At 35.1% G+C, this 16974-nt stretch overlaps 2 long non-coding RNA genes across 2 annotated transcripts in view; both read left to right on the top strand.

The window, feature by feature from the left end:
* Positions 1 to 4893, top strand: part of LOC137659476 (uncharacterized) — a 9895-nt gene extending 5002 nt beyond the window's left edge. The window contains exons 2-3 of the long non-coding RNA XR_011047551.1: positions 985 to 1092; positions 4493 to 4893. This is a non-coding gene — a long non-coding RNA (uncharacterized lncRNA). The remainder of the gene's footprint in view (positions 1 to 984; positions 1093 to 4492) is intronic.
* Positions 4894 to 7804: 2911 nt separating this feature from the next.
* Positions 7805 to 11869, top strand: LOC137659475 (uncharacterized). Its single transcript, XR_011047550.1, has 3 exons — positions 7805 to 7997; positions 11198 to 11297; positions 11752 to 11869. It is a non-coding gene; the product is annotated as an uncharacterized lncRNA (long non-coding RNA).
* The last annotated feature ends 5105 nt before the right edge of the window (positions 11870 to 16974 follow it).

Here is a 16974-nt window from a genome sequence, read left to right as displayed (position 1 = left end):
TTTCTGTAGTATAGGCCAATGGTATTCACCATACAGCCTTACATGGCCTCGATATTTAGAAAACCATAGAAATAAAGGCAGTAAGGGGAAGAAATTATTTGAAATTGCCTGTAGTAGGCTTACGGTCTTAACAGCGACATGACCATATGAAACATGCAATGGCAAGCTTAAACAGATTTTTCTATTATCAAAGAGAGAGAGAGAGAGAGAGAGAGAGAGAGAGAGAGAGAGAGAGAGAGAGAGAGAGAGAGAAAGGATATAATCACTAATTGGAAGAGAAAAAATTATACATCTATTAACAATAGAGTTGATATAAGCACCGAGAGAGAGAGAGAGAGAGAGAGAGAGAGAGAGAGAGAGAGAGAGAGAGAGAGAGGGAGAGAGAGAGAGAGAGAGAGGATATAATCACTACTTGGAAGAGAAAAAATTATACATCTATTAACAATAGAGTTGATATAAGCACCGAAAGCACGCGTGAGAGAGAGAGAGAGAGAGAGAGAGAGAGAGAGAGAGAGAGAGAGAGAGAGAGAGAGAGAGAGAGAGAGAGAGAGAGAATAGATAAAAGCATCCATTTAAATATGTTTTTTTTTTACAATAAGGCGGAAAAGAAATGACAAGGATCCACAGAATTAACCATTTCTCAACCCCTCCGGTGATGTCACGTCTCATTTCCCTGTCTCTGTCTGACATGTCTAAGTAAGTATATCTTAAAAATACATATCACTTCTCTCGCCTTTCTCTGCTTCCTTCAACGCGTAGAAGCGAGCAGTCTCGTGCAAACACGCGAATAAATAAAATTTATCATATCATTGTATAAATGTTTCAGGCATGTATGAAATGCACGTGCATTATGCAGCTTCTATGAAGGTTTATAGGAGACGGGAAAAACATTACAAGGAGGAAAAAGAGTTTGAGATGACAGCGATGTTCATCTCTCCAGCAAAAGAAACTAAAGTTGATAACCTACTCTCTTCTATTTTCTAGGTCATCATCGGCTTGGTTGTACTTGCAATCGTAGCCGGAATCATCGTCTTGATCCTGTATCTAACAAACAGTCTTGGAATCTAGCGCTGGCGATTTCAGTTAGTGGAGGTAAGTCGGATTGTCTACATTTTATTATCATTATAATTATTATTATTATTATTATTATCGTGACACACGAGTATACCATGAAATTATTTCCGTTTTCTTTAAAGCGTGACACACAAATAACACACCTATCGTATTAATATATAGATTACTATTATTACTATTATCATTATTATTATTATTATTATTATCATCATTACTTGCTAAGCTACAACCCTAGTTGCAAAAGCAGGATGCTATAAGCCCAGGGGCTCCAACAGGGAAAATAGCCCAGTGGGGAGAGGAAGCAAGGAAAAATAAAATATTTTAAGAACAGTAACATTGAAATATACATTTCCTATATAAACTATAAAACCTTTAACATAACACGAGGAGGAGAAATAAGATAGAATAGTGTGCCCGAGTGTACCCTAAAAAAAGAGGGTATGCAAATACCAGCTGGTTAATAACCCTAGCGAAAGGCCTAAAATCAATGGAAGTGAAAATTCTTCATCATTTCCTGAATAATTATTATTATGACCTTTTTGATCTCATGAGTGATTACGTAACTAGTGGATATTTGATTTGTTATTTTCTTATTCCTGATCAAGATATCAATTTCTGACACCATCGTTCAATTAGTTTGTTATGTATGTTGCTTAAGAATCTTCATAATTTTGGCTATCCTTACCCTTCAGGTCTTCCCGGACAGTACCACCCTGTTCGTAATACTAGGTATTCAGTTAATTCTAATAATCTTGTCTTCTCCATAATGAGCCTCAATACTACTCAGTATTCTAGAAGTTTAATTCAGATGTGACCAGGTTGTGGTACGATCTTCCTGATGAGGTAGTTGAAACGGTAGAACTTCAAAAGTTCAAACTCGTTGCAAATGTTTTTGTGTTGAACAGGCCGATATAAGTCTCCTTTGATATTTCATTCATGAAAGACCTCTCTTGTTACTGCTCTTAAAAAATGTTATGTTAATTGTTCATTAATTCTCTTGTAGTTTATTTATTCCCTTATTTTCGTTCCTCACTGGGCTACTTTTCCCTGTTTTACCCCTTGGGCTTATAGCATCCTGCTTTTCCAATTAGGGTTGTAGCTTAACTAATAATAATAATAATAATAATAATAATAATAATAATAATAATAATAATAATAATAATAATAATAAAACGGAACGTTAACTCCCTAAAGGCACCTCCTATGTTGAGAAAAGAAATATACCAAATGGTAAAAAAAAGACTCCAAATTATCATGAATATTACATTACGAGAAAGAATAAAACAAAATGTAATAATACCACAGTAAAGATTTTCTAAAAACACAATAACAATATAACGACGTATATTGCCATGAATATTACATTATGAGAAAAAAATGTAATAACTCCACACTGAAGAATTTCTATCAACAAACGATACGTTTTAATGCATACCGTAATCTCTGTTATCAGTTAAATGAAATATTGTCAATCTTTGTCCAATTATGCTATTAGAAGCTTTATGGAAAAGCTTTAGGGAAGCTGTCTGTGAACATATAACTAAACAAGGGAAATGTCAGCGTTTAGCGTCACATGTAATACTGAATAAGTGCGTATGAGAGATAATTCCTTGATGAAAAGTAGCGTATAAATATGGACTTTTCGCAGAATTAAATATATTACAACTCAGCATATAGGTATGAGAGAAAAAAGAATATTGTAAGGTAAAACGTCCCAAGTAACAGCTGAAACAGTTTTAAATTCAACTAAACTTGAACGTTTATTATTGGTTATTATCATTATCATTACTGTTACAATTATTATTATCAATACTCAAACTGCAATCCTAGTAGTTAAAGCATTTTAGGTCAGGTTGAATACTACGGTCTAGAATAGGCAAAGCCTCGTCAGTTAAGAACTTGGCGTACCAGTTAAGTTAGGTTTGGATATATCGCTATATTTGTGGTGACTCGTGGAGAGGCAGATTAAATTAGGGAGGTATTGATGGAGGGAAGACCCACGACCTAGTAAGGAAACGGAACTTACCAATATATAGGTATGGCAGCTAAGGTCACCAAGAAAAGGTATTATTATTATTATTATTATTATTATTATTATTATTATTATTATTATTATCAATAATAATAATAATAATAATAATAATAATAATAATAATAATAATAATAGCTAAGCTACAACCCTAGTTGGAAAAGCAGGATGCTATAAGCCCAAGGGTGCCAACAAGGAAAAATAACTCAGTAATGAAAGGAAATAAATGAACTACAAGAAAAGTAATGAACAATACAAGAACAGTAACCACATTAAAATAGATCTTTCATATATAAACTGTAAAAAGAGACTTATGTCAGCCTGTTCAACATAAAAACGTTCGCTACAAGTTTGAACTTTTGTTGAAGTTCCACCGATTCAACTACCTAATTAGGAAGATCATTCGACAATTTGGTCACAGCTGAAATAAAACTTCTAAAATACTGTGTAGTATTGAGCCTTTTGAACGTAATAGAATTTCATTGTGTGGTATAATTGATTGATTGATTGAGAGTTTCTGTCATACTGACATCTAAGGTAATTGCCGCCGATATCATCTGTTATAAATAAAGAATAAAAGCAAATTCAATTTAAAACAGTAAAAGTAAAGATGTCCTTGTGAAAGATAGATAGCTTTCAGAAGACCTGCTTCTGAGATAAATCGAAAAATACCGCTATCATAGTACGACACATCAAGTCCAAGAATCTTGGTAAGGATAAACCTGCCAACCTCACCTCGAGCCTCGGACAAATGAATTTCTTAAGGTGGTAAAAGTGGGGCATTCGGTCAACAAGTGTGCTACAAGTCTGTCTTGGCAATATTATTATCATTATTATTATTATCATTATTATTATTAATTGCTGAGCTACAACCCTAGTTGGAAAAGCAGGATGCTTTAAGCCCAGGGGCCACAACAGGGAAAATAACCCAGTGAGGAAAGGAAACAAGGAAAAATAAAATATTTTAAGAGTAACAACATTAAAATAAATATTTCCTGTTTAAACTATAAAAACTAAATAAGAGGAAGAGAAATTAGATAAAATAGTGTGCCCCAGAGTACCCTCAAGCAAGAGAAGAGAGCAGTTAGGAAAGTAACTATAGTCCATTTCTTTTATCGAGGCAGATTTGCACCGACTCGCAGCTAAAAGGGCACCCCTTTTAGCTCGGAAAAGTTTCCTGATCGCTGATTGGTTAGAATTATCTCGTCCAACCAATCAGCGATCAGGAAACTTTTCCGAGCTAAAAGGGCACCGCTGCGAGTCGGTGCATATCTGCATCGCTAAAAGAAATTGACTATAGTGGCGTATATCTCTGGAAGTCATTCAGGGTGCACATTTGTGTATAATCCATTAAAATGTAAGATATTAAACACCTTATTCCTCTGGCAGATGAGCGTGAAGAAAACTGAAGACCAAGATCCGAAGAGAAGCGAAGCTGGAAGAACGATTAGTTAAAGATAAAAGGACTCAAGCAGCGAACACCCCGAGACATCAATCAAGAGGACCTTCAGAAAACTTTCATGAGTCATCTGAATCAATACTATTGGCAAAGTTTCTCAGTGTCTTGTTGTATCCATAATGTCATTAATATTTGTAATGTGAATTTACCACGAGTCATATCAAACCACGAAAAGGCCGTTGCTATTTCAGTATATTAAAGCATTCTAAATATCCAATGTTGATATATTGTTGTGTTGGCACATGATTGCAAAAAATAAATACTCGGAAAATAAATAAACAAACAAACGGATATGTAATTCAATATACGAATAAATAAACATATAACTCTCAGCTTGCGTGTAATTTCTTGTAATTATGCTTCAAATCAAGATCGACATATCAGTTAATCAGTTGTTATAAACTACTTTAATGATACAAATATAGATTAGATAAATGAATTTGGGCTACATTTCCACGGCGTTGGGACCTGACTGTCCAATCAGCGCTCAAGTGAAATAAAAGTTAAGATGGTGGAAATCATCAGGAAAGGGAGTAATGTAGATGCACATAATGCAATTGGCCGAAGGAATGCCTACAGTGCACTGTGTAAGGTGTACTAATGGTACTAACCTACTACTGGTACTAACAACGTTCGTAACATAAACATTAAACTACAGCAAAAACATCTATTAAAAATTTTATGTCAAAGCGATCTTCATGGACAAATAACCATGACAGCATGTTCGAAAACTTGTATAAATTTGGCCCGACTTTATTTTTCCACACCTTCAATGGTTAAACTACTTTCAAACTAACATCTATCACACTGATACCTTTGGCTTGTATGCCTAGGTAGGTTTATGGATACTATAGTCAATTCTTTTTAGTGAGGCAGATTTGCACAGACTCGCACGGGTGCCCTTTTAGCTATGAGATGTTCCCTGATAGCTGATTGGTCGGAAGCATTTTTGTCCGAATACTTCCTACCAATCAGTGATCAGGAAAGTTTTCCGAGCGAAAAGGGCACTCCAGCGAGTCGGTGCAAATCTGCCTCACTAAAAAAAATTGACTATAGTAATTGCATTTTGGTAATGTAACATTTGCGTCTAATCATTCATGATTTCAGTAATATAAAAAATCTTCCCAAAAAATAAAATATGATGGAAAAAATCAGTAATTTACGTAACCAAAATTTTTTTTTCTACAAAATAACCCTCCCCACCCAAAAAAAAAAATTATCGAAGGAAAAATTATTATTGGTATGTCATTGACAAAATTCTTATTATATATTAATTTTAGGATAAATGGATTTTACGATTTTCTTTATTCTGTTTACTATGAAATTTTATTTATGCGTTTTGCTCTGATTTTATTTTAAAAATTTGGTTTGTTATCAATACAGCTATATTGGTATAAAGGATTTTAATAGTTCCTGTCTTTATACCTACATATATAGATAGAGAAAACATCTGGAGCCTTATTGGAAACTAGTAAAGCAACCCCCCCCAAAAAAAAAAAAAAACAAAAAAAAAACATATCAAACTCTCCAAATTTAAACACGCTAAGTCATTACCCATCAGTCATTCTGTAACACTATCGATCAAACCCATATTACTCAAAATTTAAACAACTCGCCAAAATACTCAATGCATTATTTTCAATATCTGGTTTTTCTTTTCTTTTTCAAGAATCTATTTTCTCATCAATATTTGTCATTGAATTTATTTCCATTAATTACAGATTTTCATTCCATAAGTCCTTGCTCGAATTAACCTATAGATAACTTCATCACCTTCCCCATTTGAATGAAACTTCTTTTTCTCATTATTTCAACTTGCATTTTGTTTTTAAACATCATAATTTTTCAACAATCATACCTTTTTTACCCATCAAAATAGGTGTCAGAAAAGCAGACTCCTGCAGCAAGGGCTAGACATTGAACCAAAAAAACCTTTCCTCTCCCTGCCTGTCTTTTCTTTTGTGACGGCCGAGAGCAAGGTTATGACTCAAAGGCAGGATGCAATCAACTGAGTAACTTTATTAAAGAACACTCTCCTTTATATATAAAACCTCAAGGCAACAGGAATTTTCATGTTCGAGAAACAGACAATGTTAGAGAGGAAACACGCAGACATGTTTATTCTGGTTCTATTTAGTGCGAGGGAAGAGCGCAGATACAAGCATAATATATACAAAATAATTTATGTACGATCGTGTGACACACGGTTGGTACACTTTTCTCAAACGGCTTCTAATACTATCTAACATCGCAGGACGGTCTGCCCCTCTCTTTTATTCTTCTCCTGTACTTCTCTTTCTCCCTTTTTTCTTATTCTTTCCCATCCCCAATACCTGCCTTCGGGCTATAAACTGGATTGTATCCAAGGGTACTCTTCCTTTCCCCCATATTCCCCACTTCCCTATCCTTATCCAATCCAATCCAATTTTGCTTTATTCCCTATCACTACTAGGAGCCTGCACCCTCGAACGCTACTTGTTAAACCCAAGGGACACTGTAATCTTGTAAATTCTCAATTCACTTCTATTTTCCTTTTAACATCGGTATGTTTCCATCCATCATATCTATAAACTACTCGCCCTTCCTCAATGTGTGTATGTACTGAATATACATACATACATACATATATATATATATATATATATATATATATATATATATATATATATATATATATATATATATATATATATATATATATCCTTTCTCAGTAAGGATACCTTAAACGTGGTGAAAGGGTTTGCATATCGCCATCATCAGCAAACTTGTACAAGTCAGGGCCACCCATAACTAACCGGCAGTGGCCAACGTGGTGATGAAAACTGGCCAAACCCCAGATGTGATTAAGGACATATCTGAGGATTTTATCTTACAGTGGACTAGAAACAGCTGCATTTGTTGTTGTTGTTATATACATGATATATGTAAACATATACATATATATAGAGATGTATTCACACACACATACATATATATATATATATATATATATATATATATATATATATATATATATACACATATATAATATATATATATATACATATATATATAATATATATATATATAATATATATATATATATATATATATATATATATATATATATATATATATATATATATATTCTTTAATTAGACTTAATCTTATCATTCTCAACACGACTGATGAAAAAAAACAATGAAGAGATAAATCTTATCACATTGTATTCTACCCCATTTTTCCAATGAGCTGTTATAATCACAACGTCTACTTGTGTGCAACGCTCCTGAATCATTCCTGTTTGTTGAAATTCAAGTGAAGGAACCTTCGAACCGCATACGGAGAATGCTTTGCGAAAGATGCTGTTACAACTGCTGCAATTGCAGACAGTGTTGCTGCTGTTGTTTTTGCAGAGACCGCTGGTGCTGTTTTCAAAATTCTTTAATAAGTATCGTAAGTAAACCAATCTTTTGAGGTTATTAAATATCTCTGCAGTGTCAAAATTATATAATCAGTATCGTAAGTAAACCAGTCTTTTGAGGTTATCAAATATCTCTGCAGTGTCGAATGGAAAAAAAAAATGTATAAGTTTAGGTTTTCAACAGGTTAAAAGTGATTTAATTTTGGAAAAAAAAAAAAAAAAAAAAAAGGAAAAAAAAAAAGCCGATCTGAAAAGGTGCGGTCTTTCCTGCTGACTCTTGCTGGACTGTGGTTCGAGTCCCGCTCAAACTCCATAGTTACTTTGGTGTCTGCAACCCCATCACCCTTGTGAGCTAAGGTTGGCGGGTTTGGGGTGTCTATAGGTCTACCTGCTGAGTCATAAGCAGCCATTATCTTGCCCTCCCTGGTCCTAGCTTGGGTGGAGAGGGGAACTTAGGCACTGATCATATGGTCAGTCTCTAGGATAATTTCATGCTTGCTAGAGCAATGTTCTTTCATTTGCTTGAATATAAATGTGTGCGGGGACCTAGAAGAAATCAACTCCTCTAAATTGAATATTCAACAACAAAAAAATACACGATTCTTATTACTATTGAATATCTACGACTGAAATAATACTAATAACAATAACAACAACAACAATAATAATAATGATAATAATAATAATAATAAAAGAAGTATAAAAGTATCTCTTGGGTGATTTAGAATTTATATCAGTGACTATTGGAGACATGCTTGAAAGGCAACTGTTCGCGACATGAAGAAAAATACCTCTAAACTCAAATTCTATATTATCTTTGCACTCACTCATTTCTATGAAGAGACGCATGCTTCAAGAAAATGACACGTATTATTTTACTTAATATATATACTTCTTTATATTAAAAACCTAAATAAAAAATCTTGTTCTGGAAACTACCAAAGAAAGATGCTGGAATACTCAAAAGACAGAAAATATATTTCAATATTTTATAATCAATTTTTCTCACTCAAATAAAATACAAGAGCTTGAGAAAGGCCACGTGCTAGCTATCAGAACAATGCCCTAGAGACTGACCCTATGACCATATACACATATCATTAACGCCCAAGCTGGGACATGGGAGAGCCAGGCAATGGCAGGTAGAGCTATGGGCTCCCTCAAACCCCGCCCGCCCCCCATCCTTACCTACCAAGGAGGATGAGGTTGCAGACACTACAAGTAACTACTGAGTTTGAGCGTGACTCGAACCCAGGCCAGCAGATCGCCAGGCAGGGAACGTTTCCAATAGGCCACCATAACCCTTTATAGAGGAGATAAAGAAAAAAGGAAACTCTCAATAGCAGGAATACTTCGATGGGTATCTTTATTTGGGCATTATGGGTTGTGGTGGATTATGTGGTAACGTTCCTGACTAGTGATCGCCAGACTAGGGTTCGAGTCCCGCTCCAACCCGTTAGTGCCTTTGGTCGCTGCAACCTCACTAACCTTGTGAGGTAAGGATTGGGGGTGGGTTTGGGGGAGCCTATAGGTCTCTCTCCCAGGTCATCAGCAGCCATTGCCTGGCCCTCCCTGGTCCTAGCTTGGGTGGAGATAGGGCTTGGGCGCTGATCGTATGTAATAGGGACAGTTTCTAGGACATTCTCCTACGTGCTAGGGTAACGTCACTGTCCCTTGCCACTGCCATTCATAAGCGGCCTTTAAACCTTTATGGCTCAAATTCTCAGGTCTTATTCAGAAGGAGGGAGGGGGGGGGGGGAGGCTAATGTAATCACTTCGCACTCAGTCAATTTACACAGGAGTAATGCCTTGTATAATCTAATCAGCTGTTTGTGATCAGCCTCACATGCAGTATGGGCGATAACATCCGACCGATGGAAAGATTTTGCCCTTTAAATTAGCTAAGTGAGAAACAAGGAGTTTATTGTCAAAACCTAACCCTGGGAATCCGGTCTCGGTCATACAAGGAAATCTTTATCCGTTCATGTAGGCTATAGGTCCAGGTTATGGTTAATGCTTCTTATGAACCAAAAATTGAAAACTGCAAATCTTGTTGTAAGAAAATTGAAAGTCCTCACATACCTTTCTAGTTTACAATTTTAAAAACAAAAGCCAAGACTGTTTGTTGCTCTGACATAAACATCTATGCAGTTGCAAAGTATCACTGGATACTATATATATATATATATATATATATATATATATATATATATATATATATATATATATATATATATATATATTTATATATATATATATATACACACAACTGAAATAGTCAAGGTGAGAAGGGAATTTATGCTGTAAATAAAGGGGATCCCCCATCTTGATTTTTCATGTCCAATAATATTAATATTCGTGAACGAAATCTTCGAAACATCGGCAATTCTTTTCTTAACTCTTACGTACGTTCGTGTTTTAAAATGTTGTATATATGAATATGTTTCTGCATGTCTAAATATCGCAATAAAAATATGCAGTAAATAAAAAAAATGGAATGGAAATAAATTTTCAAATGACAACAATTTTCGTTAAAATAAGCATTAGTGAAAAAAAAACAATGAAAGAGCCTGTAATATAAGGTGACATAGTTAATAAATAAGGGATCAAATTACGTGATAATAATAATAATAATAATAATAATAATAATAATAATAACAATAATAATAATAATAATAATAATAATAATAATAATAATAATAATAAGCACCATAAAGAACAATACACATAAATTCGATTTCCCAAATCATAGTACAATTCGGGTCTCAATACAATAAATCGCCGCTAGTATATAACACGTACTATTAGTTGTCTAATTCAATACGCATTTTCATTTACTACGGGAAGGGGCATTTATTTACCCGGCGTTCGGCCCCCTTGAGTTTAAAGGCCGCTCATGAGTGGCAGAGGCGAGGGACAATGTCCTAGAGACTGACCATATATACATCTGATCAGTGTCCAAGCCTCCTCTCCACCCAAGCTAGGACCAGGGAGATGTAGGCAATGGAATGGCTGCTGAAGACTCAGCAGATAGACCTGTAGGCTCCTCCAAACACCCATCCTTACCTCACAAGGATGGTGAGGTTGCAGACACTAAGTAACTATCGAGTTTGAGCGCGACTCGAACCCCAGTCCGGCGAGCGCAACGCAGGGACATTACCAAATGAGCCATCTCAGTTATGCTAACACATTTGATTCATGAAGTTTTTAACGTAAGTTTTCTCTTTCGCAGTGTTGCACCGTCTTGGTAGTGATGGCGATCATTGCTGGCATCGTCGTGCTGGTTCTCGTTCTTAAGGGAGACATCCATTTTCAATAATACGATGATCCAGGTTAGTTAGTGGAATATATCTTTCTCACTGTATATATATATATATATATATATATATATATATATATATATATATATATATATATTTATATATATATATATATATATATATATATATATATATATATATTCGTATATATATGGAAGGACATGTCTGAGGCATTTGCTCTGCAGTGGACTAGTAACGGCATATATATATATATATATATATATATATATATATATATATATATATATATATATATATATATATACATATATATATATATATACATATATATATAGTGTGTGTGTGTGTCCATATGTGTATGTATGCGTGCTTGCAGAAATTTCTATCTTTCAAATTATACCATTAAATTCTTACCAAAGGAATTATTATCAAATACCAAATCAGATTTTCGATACATATAATTTCATTATTTTCCTGAATCTATCCATCTTTTCCTTTTTTTCAGATAAAACACACCACGTTGAATCTGCCCTTGGATCTAGTTCCATTCCATTGAGTAAATTCCAAATCGTTGGAAGCAATGAATAAAAATAATGTATTATATACATACATATTTTGTACTATAAAAAATAGTTATATTCTTAATATAAGAAACAATGAGTTTCAACATAATCCTACTTTTCAAAAAGTTTTTTTTTTTTTATTTTAAAAAGATCACGTTATGCAAATTAGGTCCCAGAGAAGATTGGGTTATTGAATTTAAGGCTTCCAAATTCATGGAGACTAACTGCCTCATTATGTAACAGCTTGCTTGAAGAAAAATGCAATGTGTTTATCACCAAAGAAGTAATTTATCGTAGTTTTGTATACTGCACGAAAAATTATATATATATATATATATATATATATATATATATATATATATATATATATATATATATATATATATATATATCAGCTACTTGATATTTTAAACAATATTTTTTTCGCAATTCTGTTTTCATCTCTCAAGTTTAAATATTTATACTTTTATGCAGAGGTTAACGAATATCATGAATTCATAGCCATCGTAGGCATAGTAAGTAGCAACGGGCCTAAGAGAAAAAGTAAACTAACAGTGTATGAGTAGTAGAGAATAAGTTAAAAAACAGTAAAAAAAAAAAATACATAAATAACAAAATATTTGCACCAAATTTTAATTCTGCTGCGTCATCAATAAAGAAGATAATTCCCTTATTTTGGTAATATCAGACAAATTTCAGCAATACAGTAATTAATTGAACGGTCATATGGCAAGACAAGGATATTAGTTTAACAGTTTGCCTAATACTACCTTGTAGATCGTATTGTCTGGGAAGATCTGCGCGCAATACAAAGATCAGAAAAATGGGAAAATGTATATATCAACATAATGGAGTAACTGGAAAACAGTGCCGGAGAATAATACCACAATCAAGGTACTAAAATGTTTTAAATCTTACTATATCCAAACCAGTACGGTTAATAACAGCGTTGTCTAAATTTTATCTTTTCCCATTTTCTATTACACTGAACTAGGACAGTTCACCCAATCATCTAAATGGAAAGAAATCTATAGTCAATTTCTTTTAATGAGGTGCATTTGCACAGACTCGCAGCGGTGACCTTTTAGCTCGGAAAAGTCTCCTGATCGCTGATTGGTTAGAATTATCTTGTTCAACCAATCAGCGATCAGGAAACTTTTCCGAGCTAAAAGGACACCCCTGCGAGTCCGTGCAAATCTGCCTCGCTAAAAAAATTGACTATAGAATGTTTTAAATCTTACTATATCCAAACCAGTCCGGTTAATAACGGCATTGTGTAAATCTTATCTTTTCCCATTTTCTGTTACACTGAACTATGACAGTTCACCCAATCATCTAAATGGAAAGAAATCTCGTTTTCTTCGTCACGAACCACAAATATAGTTATCAAACTCTACGGAAAACTAAATGATAACTCTAACATTAAAAGGATAGACCCATCAGCTTTATTCCATTGTCAATCAAGATTTGATAAATTTACCTGCGCAAACTGGCAACGAAGTAAAGGCAGCCATATCATGGCGACAGTTAGGAAGAACTCATTACCTCAGCTAACGAAGTTGGAAGGAGGTTATGTTTTCACCCCTGTTTGTGTGTTTTTTATTTGTGTTTGTTTGTTTGTGAACATCTTCCTGGCCACAATTTTTTATCGTAATGAAACTTGCATGGATTAACTGTTATGTAAAAAGCTGGAAATCATTAAATTTTGGAAGGTCAAGGTCACAGTCAAGCAAAATTTCCAATTCACTTGATCAGCCATAAGTTTGGACATCGTTGTCACTGAGACTTAGTTCATATTTGAGTATGTGAAAATCCACGCCAATTAATACATGCTAAGGTCACAGGTCAAGGTCGAGAAATAAGCTGCCGCGGCGGAGGTCTGTGCTCAACTAAGTACCCCTTTAGTTTAAGTTCTAAAATGGATTCTATAGTCAATTCTTTTTAGCGAGGCAGATTTGCACAGACTCGCAGCGGTGACCTTTCAGGTCGGAAAAGTTTCCTGATCGCTGATTGGTTAGAATTATCGTGTCCAACCAATCAGCGATCAGGAAACTTCTCCGAGCTAAAAGGGCACCGCTTCCAGTCTGTGCAAATCTGGCTCATTGAAAAAAAAAATTAAGTATAGTAAGTATTATGGTTTGGTCATTGAACTTCAGCAACTTTGATAATAAAGGACAGCAAATGGAATGGTCACTGACAACGATGTGACGGTGCCGAGAGAGAGGTTATGACTCAAAGGCAGGATGCAATCAACTGAGTTGTTTATTAAAGAACACTCTCCTTTATATTCAAAATCTCAAAGCAACAAGAATTTTCATGTTCAAATATTGACAATGTTACAGAGGAGAAAAGCAGACATGAATTTTCAGGTTCGTTTTAGCGCGAGGGAAGAGCGAAGATACAAGCATAATATATACAAAAGGAATTATGTACAATTGTGTGACACACGGTTGGTACAACGAATACGAAACACCTTCGGTTCATAAACGCTATGATTATCATTATGGTAGCCTATTGACAAACGACCCTGCCTAGCTATCTGCTGGACTGGAGTCCGAGACATGCACAAGCTCGATAATTTCTTGTAATGTCTGCAGCCTAGCTATTCTTGTGAGCTACAGATGGGGCCTTTGGGGGAACCTATAGGTCTACCTGATGAGTCATCAGCAGCCATCGCCTGGCCCCCCTTGTCCTAGCTTGGGCGCTGATGTATTTATAGGCAGTCTCTAAAGCATTATCACTGTCACTTGCTTCTGCCATTCACGAGTAACGTTTCAACCTTATTTTAATACCAATGACTATAGACTGCCAATAAATGAATGCACACCCTATCTCTCTCTCTCTCTCTCTCTCTCTCTCTCTCTCTCTCTCTCTCTCTCTCTCTCTCTCTCTCTCTCTCTCTCTCTAGCATGTTGAGGAAGCATTCTGCAAAACAGGTTCAACTTCAGTTAAAGAACAAATGTTGAAGAGACTGCAACCTTTGTTTTCCTATGATATTGCCCACTATTTAGGAAAATAATTAAACTGAACCACGCAGGACAACATTAGTCTTTTCTCTTCATTTAAATGCAAATCGGTAGTCCAAGGCCTTACTCCATCCCCCATATGACCCACTAGAGTTGACTAAATGCCAAGTACTAAACTGAATGTTTAACAGATAAACTATAGGTTCCAACCGATTCCTTAATGGTACAACCTCTTAAGATTTCTCTACAAGTTCCAGGAGGTGGGATTGAAAAACCCAACACCTTTTTACTATGATTCGTAAATATCTTCAGTTCATAAACGTTAAGTATGGTAGCCTATTGAAAACGCCCCTGTCTCGCGATCTGCTGCACTGCGACCTAGGGTACTTTCAGAGGGGTGGTGTCAGTGCGCAATGTACTTGAATGGATATAGTGTGAAAATGAGTGTATATATATATATATATATATATATATATATATATATATATATATATATATAAATTTTATATATATATAAATTTTATATATATATATATATATATATATCTTTTCTATATGAGAAAGAGATTGTACCAACTGTGATGTATGGATCGGAGTTGTGGGGAATGAAAGTGATGGAGAGACAGAAAGTGAATGTGTTTGAGATGAAGTGTCTAAGGAGTATGGCTGGTGTATCTCGAGTAGATAGGGTTAGGAACGAAGTGGTGAGGGTGAGAACGGGTGTAAGAAATGAGTTAGCAGCTAGAGTGGATATGAATGTGGTGAGGTGGTTTGGCCATGTTGAGAGAATGGAAAATGGCTGCCTGCTAAAGAAGGTGATGAATGCAAGAGTTGATGGGAGAAGTACAAGAGGAAGGCCAAGGTTTGGGTGGATGGATAGAGTGAAGAAAGCTCTGGGTGATAGGATAGATGTGAGAGAGGCAAGAGAGAGTGCTATAAATAGGAATGAATGGCGAGCGATTGTGACGCAGTTCCGGTAGGCCCTGCTGCTTCCTCCGGTTCCTTAGATGACCGCGGAGGTAGCAGCAGTAGGGGATTCAGCATTATGAAGCTTCATCTGTGGTGGATAACAGGGGAGGGTGGGCTGTGGCACCCTAGCAGTACCAGCTGAACTCGGTTGAGTCACTTGTCAGGCTGGGAGGAACGTAGAGAGTAGAGGTCCCCCCCCCCCCCTTTTTTTTTTTTTTTTCATTTGTTGATGTCGGCTACCCCCAAAATTGGGGGAAGTGCCTTGGTATATGTATGTATGTATATATCTTTTTGATTTGAGATACCTTGACGTGGTTAAAGGGTTTGTGTATCGCCATGATAAAAAAAGCTGTACTAGAAAAGGCCACCAATAATAGGTTGGTTTGCTGAGAGCGATCAGACTAAAGTCCCCACCACCATCACCAATCCACAATGGCCAGCGTGGTGATGATAAAGACCAATTCCCAGACATGACTAAGGACATGTCTGAGGCCTTTGACCTGCAGTGGACTACAAACGGCTGCATTTGCTGTTGTCGGACAAGGAAAAGTAACCACTACTTGAAATCCGATTACGGAAAACTCATCTTATGGGAGATTAAACTCTGTGATAAAGAATTCCAAGTATTTCGTGTCCGAACGTCAGCCAAGATCATAGCCAAGAATGTACAAATACATCTTCTTCGCTTGTAAATATAATCGCTGATAATCTAATTCCCTTTTCGTATATTCGAAAGGATTACTATGTTTATCAATAAGATCTATAAAGATTATATTAACATAAATTATTTTCTAAATTGTTCTAACCAGTGATACATGTTTGCGAACAAGCCTGACCATTGGCCTTTTCTGACTATCATCTTCAACAACGAAATAGCAAATCAGTATAGATCTTGCCCTGTGACAGTTGACAGAGCCTTTCACGTCTTCTTTTTAGAAATCTTATAAATTTCTCATACGTATTAAATTTTCAGTGCAACTCAAAATTCTATACCATTAATTAGAAATAAGCAAGAAAAAAATAAATTACAGGAAAAAATCCGCATATTTTATTTCCTAATTATTTTTCATAAATTTTGGAGTTTCCATTCAACTTAAACCAAAATTTGTATATAAAAAAAAACATAAATTTCTTAATAAAACGCGTTGAAGTTCAGAAGTTTTAGCATTTTTTTCCATCAAACCCATTAAAGTATTATGAAAATGCTATTATGTTTGTAATCCAAAATTC

This window comes from Palaemon carinicauda, chromosome 20, assembly GCF_036898095.1.
Source record: "Palaemon carinicauda isolate YSFRI2023 chromosome 20, ASM3689809v2, whole genome shotgun sequence".
Taxonomy (NCBI): Eukaryota; Metazoa; Arthropoda; class Malacostraca; order Decapoda; family Palaemonidae; genus Palaemon; species Palaemon carinicauda.
This window is presented reverse-complemented; position numbering and strand designations above follow the sequence as displayed.